The sequence below is a fragment of the Amblyraja radiata genome, chromosome 23, assembly GCF_010909765.2.
Source record: "Amblyraja radiata isolate CabotCenter1 chromosome 23, sAmbRad1.1.pri, whole genome shotgun sequence".
Lineage (NCBI taxonomy): Eukaryota > Metazoa > Chordata > Chondrichthyes > Rajiformes > Rajidae > Amblyraja > Amblyraja radiata.
The window spans coordinates 33,284,540-33,295,758 of NC_045978.1; positions in this window are offsets into that span (position 1 = coordinate 33,284,540).

Genomic DNA, 11,219 nt, shown 5'->3' on the forward strand with positions numbered 1-11,219 from the left:
GCTGTTAATCATCCTGTCCTGGGTTAGGATTTGGTGGGAGCCTCAAGGCACCACCTCAGATTTTCTGTCTGACCAAATATTCCACCCCTCAGTGTGAACGAGTTCCCTGCAGCATTTATAACATTTTCTCTTCCATTTCCTGTATGTGCTGCTTTCTGATTTAAAAGCACCACTTTATTTTAAATTCAATTTCCCACACATAATTGTAAACATTAGGCCCCAATCTTCAAATGATGTGTAACACAGTGAGACAAGGCCTCACTTCCCTTTGCTGGCACGTCTCCAGGCTATAACTGCTCTTTAAGAAGTGTTGTGCTGGACAAGTGTTTGCTAATTGGTCCCTGGCACTCACTCTCCTCGTTTCCTTCAAATTCTCCACAGCTGTCCTTAAGTGATTCCCTAAAAGAGGCAGTTTGGTTAAACTCTTGCTTGTTTGGAAAGGTCCCTCTGTACACTGGGCTGCCATGGCTGTGCCCACTCCCTCATGGATATCCTTGCAGGAACTGCTGACTGTTCAAGGGCAGCCTGTGACTGAAGGACAGGCGTGGGCTCTGTGTTACCATGGCTGCCTGGCCATCCAGCGGCAACAGAGTCCGGCCAGTATCTGGGCTGGCTGGTTGATGAATTGGAAGCAACCCCTGTTTCGAACTGTGGATGACTTGATCCTGAATGAAGATGGAACGGTTGTGTGTGTTTCTGCAGGTAATGGTAACATAGGAGGAAACTTATTGACTGGGGTGTAGCAATGCCCTGCCCATTCAGTGGTGAACTTGGTCCCTGTGGTTTAGTTTTTATGTGGTTTTGTTTGAAATGAAGAACTTGTACATTTGGATTAGTACACTCTTACTGTGTGTTTTTATTATGGTTGGGATGGGGAGAGATGTTGATATAGTTAGCAATAGTTACACACCTTCAGGTGCCTCCTTGAGATACTGAGATAAGGTGAGTGATTCTAATTCTGAAGCAGATTGGTGGCCAGCTCAAATGGAAAATTAGAGATTGTGATGCTCACTTCACCCTACATCTTTCCTTCTACTTCTTTGAGATTGTTAGTTTATTGGAATGTGCTGTATAACATATTTTAGAGCACATTGGTGCCTCTATAATAATGGTAGATCTTTGGGATTGTGAAAGGATGTTGATCTAATGGTTTGTTTTCCCTGGATATCTTTTCGGCACCCAGCTGGAAACAAATGCTTTTCTTCACACTCTTGACATGGCTTTTTTAGGTGGTGGGGAGTCTTTGTGAAGCTGAGTTTCTTAGCTTTGACCTGCTCCACCCTGAGTCCTAGGACATGTTTGACCAAATTACTGCCCTTGGTTATGTTGGCAGGCAACACTACAGCGTAAATACATTCATCTCTGCTCTTGTGTGGGCAAAAAGGAGCAGAGACCTGTTCTTTGATACCTCTGATCTGCTGCCTGTGGACTCCTGTTGGTGTAGTCATGCATCTACTCTTTGGTCCGTGGGGTGTGGTAACCTGCTATGTTTCAGATAGAAAGGGAGTGATCAGGGTGCTAGGTGGCACAGTTTAGAATCTTGCAACTTCAAAGTTTACACAGCATGTTATACAGGCAGCTTACTAAATCTCTTGGATAGACAAAGCTGGAGTAACTCAGCGGGTCAGACAGCATCTCGGGTGAAAAGGAATAGGTGACCCTTCTTCAGACATGAGAGTAGACTGGTCAACAAGGTTCTCTACACAGAAACATTCCAGCCTGGCCTCTACCAGTACAGGTATATAGAACAAATGAATGAAAGATATGCAAAAAAGTAACGACGCTAAAGGAAACGTGCCATTGACAACTGTGAGCTTGGTGAAAATGAGTTGCAATGAGACTCAACAAGACTACTGAAGCTAGGACAACGATTTAGGTGGAGGAGGGACGGCTTTTTGTGTCTTTCTTCGGTTTAAATGTGTAGTTCCTTCCTATACATCTTACAAAATCTTTTGGCGGATGCTTGGAAAGCAGTGGTGTTTCTGTCTGTTGCCTCTTTCTCTGCAGACTTGCCTCGTGGTTCAGCATAGTGACTACCAGTGTGTTTTTATAAGGTTGACATTGTAATTCTTTCATCCGATCAGATCTACCTGAGTTTGCCAACCCTTAAGTTATTCGTTGCAACCTTGGGTTCCTATTGGAGACATGGCTATATGGGAAGTGTTAGGGTTAGAATTATACAGGGGGCTATAGGTTCAAAGTTGCTCTGAAGAGCTGTTGGAAGTAAATGTGGACTTGAGTTTGTGCTTATCCCAGTGCTGCCTTTCAAGCACTGGTTTTGCAAAAGCCCCAGGTGTAACAAATGATCACCTGCGAGGTATAAAAGCCCAGCACTGGTTCTTGGTTTCTTGGTCCTCCAAAATATTCCAAATGGAATTTAAACTGGAGGTGGTGAAGGGAGGGATTAAGCCAGAAAGGGTTATTGGGAAGAGAGAGCTACTTTAAATTTAGTTGCATCTGAAGATACATATGAAGTGAATGGCGGTGCAGGCTCGAAGGGCCGAATGGCCTACTCCTGCACCTAATTTCTATGTTTCTATGTTTCTATGATGTATTTGATTAAAATAATGAAACCCTAAGGCAGAGTACATAAGGTCATAAGGAATAGGAGTAGAATTAGGCCATTCGGCCCATCAAGTCTACTCGGCCGTTCAATCATGGCTGATCTATCTCTCCCTCCTAACCCCATTCTCCTGCCTTCTCCGCATAATGTCTGACACCTGTACTAATCAGAAAGCATGACAGCGGACTATTTACAGCCACTGAAGGGACCATTAATTCACGATTCAGGACAGAAGTCACAAGATGTCCCTCCCAGTTGAGATGCTGGCATTCCCTTCTGCGTTAGTAGCTGAGGCAGAAACTTTCAATGCCAATGAGCTAGGAATGGTGGATGCAGATGAAGGGGATCAAAGGTCATCGAAGAGCAAATCATTGCGGTGAGATCTATGCGATTACAAGTTGGGACAGAAGGCAGAGCACATGTTGATCTCGCATTGTGAGTGGTTCAGCTATTCTGATGATGTTTAACTAACTTGCTGCTAAAAGCAATTTCTTTAATTTTCAGATGATAAGAAGAATATGTGCGCAGAGGAGAAGGTAACTATTTACTTAACCTGAAGTTAGACTTTTCATGATAATGGCGGACTGATTATTGTAGAAGATAAATGTGTGTTATTGAGCTCTTCATAAATGGGGTAAACTTTATGCCAAAATGGAAAGCCAAGAATCTTTATTTGGGGAAGAGGCCCCTGCAAATGCCCATCCATGTGAAATCCTTTGGTCTGGACCAGGGTTTAACCTGTTCACTGCAAATAATTGGGGGGTTTTTCACTTGTATACTCTGACCCTGTGTTGAGTGTGGGTCTTGGTTTTTTTTTGTAATGTAAGACTGTAGAAAATGCAATTTCGTTCAAACCAAGCTGTTTGAATGACAATAAAAGGCATTCTATTCTACTCTGGGGTGGCACTGAACGGGTTAATTCTATCCGGTGAGGATAGGAGGTTGTGGTATTTAACATCACTTGGTTTGAAGGCGATCCTTTTCATGCACCCAGTGGTCCGGTAGAATAATGTACACTTGTTGCATTAGCTGTCAGAATTTCAGGCTGCTGACCCAGAAGCACGTTTAAAATCTCTGTGTTGGAGCTGAGGAATTGAAATATGAATAATTAGAATAAATCAAAAAATGTTTGATTAAAAGAAATGTTTGTCTTGGTGGCTCAGTGGCTGGAAAACAACTGAATTGGTGCAAAATGGGGGAATCTGCAGTCCATACATGATCCACTCTCAATGAGACTCCAAACTCACCTATGTGGTTTACTCTAGACTCTGAGGGCTTCTAAATACCACGTCACCAAAGCAAATAACTAAATTGGAAAATAGCTCAATCCAATCCCGAAACCAGAAAGGGGCCCACAGAAGGTACAGGCGTTTCCTCACCAGTTCGCTGCTTGCCTTCTCTCTTCTCATCGAGCATCTCTCATCTCCTCAACACATGCCTTTGCTGAATCTTACTATTGGCACTTTGACAGAGGTGGATACAGAGGCAACAACCAGTACTCAACTATCCCCAAAGTCTGTCCCTTAGTGGTGGTTTGTGAAGGGCTGTGGGCACCTGGCAGATGGTCTGGTCCTGCCCTTGTCACCTTAGGGTCTGGGGTATGTTATTCTAGTGTTGGCTGCCTTCAAGTGTTAATGTGGAGAGCTATGTGCATGCACTAGCAACATGATCTTCATTAGCTCGAGACGTGAAGCCCTGTGGCAGGGAAAGGCCAAGATAGATGGATATAGATCCCTAGTTCTCTGCAGCATGCATCAATTTGTGCAGCAGCACACATTCAGTAATCCCATTCCATCACATCCACAAGCGAGATAGTCTGGTTTGCTGGCTGCACTGAGATTAAAAACATTCCTGAATGGAGCAGGGAATCTCCTTCATATTTTATCTTGTGTGACAATCTCCTGCTTGAGGCTTCTCACACCCTTCGATGCTTGTTTGTGGGGCGGGGGAGATGAGGAAATGACTATAATGGTACACTATCTTGTGCTCGTGTAGCACTAAACTGTGGAAATAGTTAAAAGAAGATTTCTTGCCTTTGCCTCAAATTTAACATGGGGATGAATTAAATTGTGGAGACCAAGTGGGAGAATTTTCTGTCCTAACGGAGAAGATTTGCATCACACTCTTCTTGCCTTCATGTGCAGTGCACAGTGGCACAGGTGCTGGATCTGCTGCCTCACAGGGCTCCATCCTGATTTTTGTTTTAGTTCAGCTTAGAGATATAGAGTGGAAACGGGCTCTTCATCCCACCGATTCCACACCGACCAAAATCCCCATACATTAGAACTATCCTACAAACACACACACACTAGGGACAATTTACAATTTTTACCAAAGCCAATTAACCTACAAACCTGTAACGTTTGGGGTGCTAATATTTGGGGTCCTAATTCTGTAGCATAGTTTGGGCGGCTGCTGGCTTGGCCAAATGTGAAACTGCTCCCTGAGTTACCATATATGACCATTGAGATCTGTGGAGTTGGACTGTAGCTCCCCTTGGAATAAGTACCAAGTCTATTTGCTTTCTCACCATTAAAACATAATCTAGATGCTAGTTTTTCAATGCGGAATGGTTAGAATTTATCTTAAAGTCACAAATTCTCTGAGGTTTCAATTCTGCAGAAAATTGGGAAACAGCTGAAGACAGAGGAAATATAATATCAAAAATTGGCAGGACGTTAATCTAGGTAGATCGAGGTAGAAAACTTGCAGATATTTGAGGGAGATATTTGAGAGATTTTTAATCTTGTATTTGGACTTCACTTCATTACTGTTCTTGCAAAGCCTCTTGTTAATTCTATTTCACCCCTAAATTCTTTTAATGGTGTTACTTTTGGTCGAGTTGGGTGAAAATCTATGGCATTCACTGGACTGATAACATACGATGGGGAATGTTTTGAATTCTCTTTGTGCTTTTCTGTATCTTCCACTTATGGTGTACCACATTTGTGTCGTTTTGAGCTCTACACTAACTTGTCTCTCATGCCCCTGCTTTCCTTGGTGCTATCTTTGTCCAAACAGGCAGAGGAATCTTCTGTTATGTAGTGATTCCATGCTGCAATACTAATCCTGCAAACAGCTCTTGAACCATCTCATTGACGTTGATCTATTAGCTATTAATCTTAGGACATTCTCTAATCCTCTTTATCCCATGAATTGTATTCGGAGGGCTCAGTAAATACATATACTCTCTGCGTTTCTCAGCTAATGCTGATTTTAAAAACATGCAAAGGCAGTAATTCTTCATAAAATATTGAGCCTTTAGTCAGCAAACATTGTTTTTTCCACAGCTGATGTCAACGGCAACGTCCAGTGGGCCATCTTCATTGCACATTGAAGGGTGTTTTTTGTAGAAGCCTCTGAGTATTTTCTAGATGCTCCTGATTTTCACCGTTACCGTGTTACAATGGGTGCTCCCGTAATTTAATCGCTTGTGCGTAAATGGCTTGATTTAATGGACCAGTTTCATCATCTGGGTGTCTGTGTTTTACCTGCTTGCTCGTTCTAGAGTGTGCACTGATCTTTCTCCATTCTCCATTAAAAGGGAAAGGTCCTTAATGGTTATGCCCGCTGTGTTTAGCTGCTAAATATTTAATTGGGACTGGCTTGTTTCAGGTCATTGAGTTTCTGGGCGTGCTGATATACAAGGCTCTTGACTGGAGTCTGGGTGAAGAAGAAGAAAGAGTTCTCAGCCTGCCTTTGGAATACCTGATCCAGCAGATGGTGCTGAGGTCTGAGGAGCAATCACCCGTCACCATTAATGAAATTCTCAAGGTAAAATTCAAGTGTATTGTGTGGAACTAGATGACTTGGAAGCATCTTCTTCAGGGTGACATGGTGGCACAGCGGTTGAGTTGCTGCCTTAAAGCGACAGACCCAGTTTCAATCGTGCCTGGGTGCTGTCTGTATGGAGTTTGTACCTTCTCCCCGTGACTGTGTGGGTTTTCCCCGGGTGCTTTGGTTTCCTCCTACACTTCAAAGATGCACAGGTTTCTAGGTTAATTGGTTTTAGTAAAATAGTAAATTGTCCCCAGTGTGTGGAATAGTGTTAGTGTATGGAGCGATCGCTTGTAGCAAAGATGTGTTGTTTTTGTCCAACTTAATTTGCTGATCCTTACATGAGTGGAGTTTGCATCACTCATACGCTAAGAATGAATTCCTCATCTGCCAATGCACCTTGTTGCAGCTCTTGCACTTTTTACCTATACTTTCTCCTTCGTTGTAACATTATCTTCTACCACGTGTTTCTTTTTCTCTCTTGCGCTGCCTTAGAAACATACAAAATAGGTGCAGGAGGAGGCCATTCGGCCCTTCGAGCCAGCACCGCCATTCATTGTGATCTTGGCTGGACATCCCCTATCAATAACCTGTGCCTGCCTTCTCCCCATATCCTTTAACTCCACTAGCCCCTAGAGCTCTATCTAACTCTCTCTTAAATCCATCCAGTGACTTGGCCTCCACTGCCCTCTGTGGCAGGGAATTCCATAAATTCACAACTCTCTGGGTGAAATATTTTTTTTCTCACCTCAGTCTTAAATGACCTCCCCTTTATTCTAAGACTGTGGCCCCTGGTTCTGGACTCACCCAACATTGGGAACATTTTTCCTGCATTGCCTTGTTGACATTCATCCATTTGACCCTTCATCCATTTCATTCAATTACCTACTCTTCTCTGTGTAGCCTTGACTCCAAACCTGATGGTACGGTCTGGTACTTTATTTGTCACGTACCGAGGTACAGTGAAGTTAATTTTTGTATACAGTTCAGTACATGTATCACGAAGCACTTAGATACATCTTAGATAACATCTCAGATACAGTACAAGTGTATAGCAGTAGTACCTGAGACAGTAATCAGAGTCACCATTTCCAAGTCCCATTTGGTGTAAGTGCAGGGTTCTCAGCCTGATCATGAAGGCCTGTTGGCCTGGCGGTGTTGCAGGGTCGGCTAGGCCAAGCGTAGCCATGGTGACCTCCTCCACCGCTGTATAAAAAATGCCAGTGTTGGATATAGAACTTGCTGCTCAAGACCGTCAACAACTTTTCGTTTGACTCCTCCCATTTCCTCCAAATCCAAGGCGTAGCTATGGGCACGCGCATGGGCCCCAGCTACGCCTGCCTCTTTGTAGGGTACGTCGAACAATTCTTGTTCGAGGCGTACCATGGCCCTATCCCTGAACTCTACCTCCGCTACATCGATGACTGCATTGGTGCTACCTCCTGCACCCATGCAGAACTCACTGACTTCATCCATTTCACCACTAACTTCCATCCGGCACTCAAATTCATCTGGACCATTTCCGACATCTCCCTACCATTTCTAGCCCTCACTATCTCCATCGTAGGTAACGGATTACTGACCGACATCTACTACAAACCCACTGACTCCTATGGCTATCTGGGCTACACTATTTCCCACCCTGCTTCCTGTAAGGTTTCTATCCCCCTACTCCCAATTCCTCCGTCTACACCACATCTGCACCCAGGATGAGATGTTCCAAACCAGGGCATCGGAGATGTCCTCATTCTTTAGGGAACGGGGGTTCCCCTCTTCAACTATAGACTCTCACCAGGGTCTCTTCTATATCCCATAGCTCTGCTCTCCCTCCCCATCCCCCCCCCCCCCCCCCACTCGTATCGAGGGCAGAGTCCCCCTTGCCTTCCATCCTACCAGCTGTTACATACAACAGATAATCCTCTGACATTTTCGCCACCTCCAATAGGATCCCACCACTGGCCACATCTTCCCATCCCCTCCCTTTTCAGCTTTTCGCAGAGACTGCTCCCTCTGTAACTCCCTGGTCAATTCGTCCCTTCCCACCCTAACCACCCCCTCCCCTTCCTTTCTTCTTCCCGCCCCCCCACCCCCACATCAGTCTGAAGAAGGGTATCGACCCGAAATGTCACCTATTCCTTCGCTCCATTGATGCTGCCTCACCCCCTGAGTTTCTCCAGTATTTGTGTCCACCTTTGCTGTTCAAGAGGATCGCTGACATAAAAGTCAAATTGAGAGTCAAATGAAGAATGTTTTATTATCATACATACTGAGATGGAACAATGATATGTTTCAATTCAATGTGTTACTGATTTGGGCATCAGTTTAGTTGAGGCAGTCCCCACAGGAAATGGAATGTGATTTTTCAGATTTGCTTGGTGTGGGATAATTTACAGTTTTAAGTTGACGCAGTGGTGCATCGGTGGAATTGCTGCCTTGCTGCACCATAGACCATTTTCCCTGTGACCATGTAAGGTTTTTCCAGGTGCTCCAGTTTTCTCCCACATTCCAAAGACGTGCAATTTTCTAGGTTAAATTACTTCTGCAAAATTGCCCCTAGTGTAGTATATGGGTGATCGTTGGTTGGCACAAACTCGGTGAGCCGAAGGGCCTATTTCCACACTATCTCTAAACTAAATATGGATGTGTCTGCATGTGCTGGATTGGAGTTTGTGTCCCAGCCCCCTGCAACTTTACTGTTACACTCCCGAATCTGGGCCATGTGGCCAATGTGCAATTTTTGGCAAGGTTCAGGAAAGATCTGAAGCTTAATAATTTGTATAGATTGGGGAGTATTGTGCCTATAGTGCCTTGGTCAATGTGAGCAAACTGAAATACGTTGGGCTTGCCGACCCAGATATTGATGGTGATAGTAAAAGCCAGCCCCCAGGCCTTGTCAGGATTAATTTTTCCCTGAACAACCATAAGCACTCTGAACCTTAGAAGATCAAGGAGGTTCAAGGTTAAAGAACCCCCGAATTGCAGATGAGTGAGGTACAGATTTGACATGATTCTGGTCAAGTAGTGGGCTGGGCTGGGCTTGAGGGGAAATGGACTCAACTCTGTTCTCATGAATAAATCAAAACTAGGATTTGTGAGCACTGTGCCTGTGGCTGTCTCCACCCAAGTCTGAATTACTGACTTCCTGCTTGAGTGTCATGGTAACACCAGATCACCAAACTGTGGGGCGTCCATTGTCCTGTCCCCGATATAAATCTGTGTAGGAAGGAACTGCAGATGCTTGTTTACACCAAAGATAGACACAAGATGAAGAAGGCTCTCAACATGAAACATCACCCATTCCTTCTCTCCAGAGATGATGAGTTACTCCAGCCGATTCCCAATATAAATCTGCCAGGACTCAGCAAGACTGGCTGGCATGATGATGGGTGTAATGTGATGATCTTCCCAGTATCCATGTCTACACACCTGCTATCATAAAACAGTCCCAGGCCAAGCTAATTTGGAAAGTCTCAATCCAATTCCTATGGAGAATGACTCAAACTATTCCAGATCAGTAACTTGATGAACAGGCAATGGGCTGGCTCTCGGTAACTGATAGCAAAATGGATGGCATTTCAAATGATAGTCATATGAAGTAACTTTATTCGAAATAAAATCTTATCCAATTCATGAACTTTGAGTTCCTTTGGGATGATATTATTGGCTATGGATTGTTAAACCAATTACTTTAAATCTTCTGCATCAAAGTTAATCTCTTGTCCTGTAATTTCAGTTGTGCCAGAATCACTTGCAGGGCTCCACGGCCATATTGGACTTTCAAGCTGTGAACAAGGCTCTGTATGCTGAGACAATGGAACTGCGCAAAAAGCTGAGCTATATTACAAGTGCAAAAAAAGTAAGGGAACCTTTAACAGCTGCAAGCATTTTGTACAGCATTTTTGTTGATGTGGTTAAATAACACAAGGGACTTCACTGCAGGCCAATGAAGCATTCAGGGAAATTGAAGAATGTCAGGAAGAAGAGAGAAAGCCAGAAGACCCTAGGAAGGGAATTAGACCACAGCCAACGACAGGAAGGGTATGCAAGATATACACTCAATCATTTAGTTAAATGCTTTGTAGAGAGTTCAGACACACTTTGTTGGGAGTTGATATAGTGGCAATGAGGGCGTATTTGCATTCATAATTCCAGATGAGCTGAGGGAAACTTGGAAGTCATTATTCTCAAGCATTTGTTGCCTCGGGTGTTTGGATAGAATTGGTGAATTGATGCAGTGCATCTTGTGGATGATGTTCATGCAGCTAAGGTACTTGCGATGGGGAGTGTTAGGATATTGATTAGGATGTAGATCAAGCTATTTATATTCATAGTCATACAGCGTGGAATCGGGCCCCTTGGCCTAACTTGCCCGCACCAGCCAACATGACCCAGCGACACTCGTCACACCTGCCTGCGTTTGGTCCATATCGCTCTAAACCTGTCCTATCCCGACCTGTCGAATCGTTTTTTAAATGTTGCAATAGTCCCTGCCTCAACTACCTCCTGTGGCAGCTTGTTCCATACACCCACAGTGTGCTATCCTAGATGTTGTCAAACATCTTATTGATCACTGATCTATGAAAGCAAGGAGGATTCAATCTCCCTCTGATGTTCCTTATTGATGGAAAGGTTCTGAGGATCAAAGGATTTGCAGCCAGGATAGTTTTGGCTGGTCCTGTTAGGTTTCTGACCAACGAGGCCCCCATGGTTTGTGGATGTGGATGAATTGTACATGAAGCTGACTTTTGTTCAGAGGTTTGCCGCATTCTTCATCATCTGAAGAATATCAGTGTGATCTGAAAACACTCTCAGCAATAATTAGAGAACACCCCAATTCGAACATTGGTGACGGAAGGTGATTAACTTGGGTGAGTTCAGT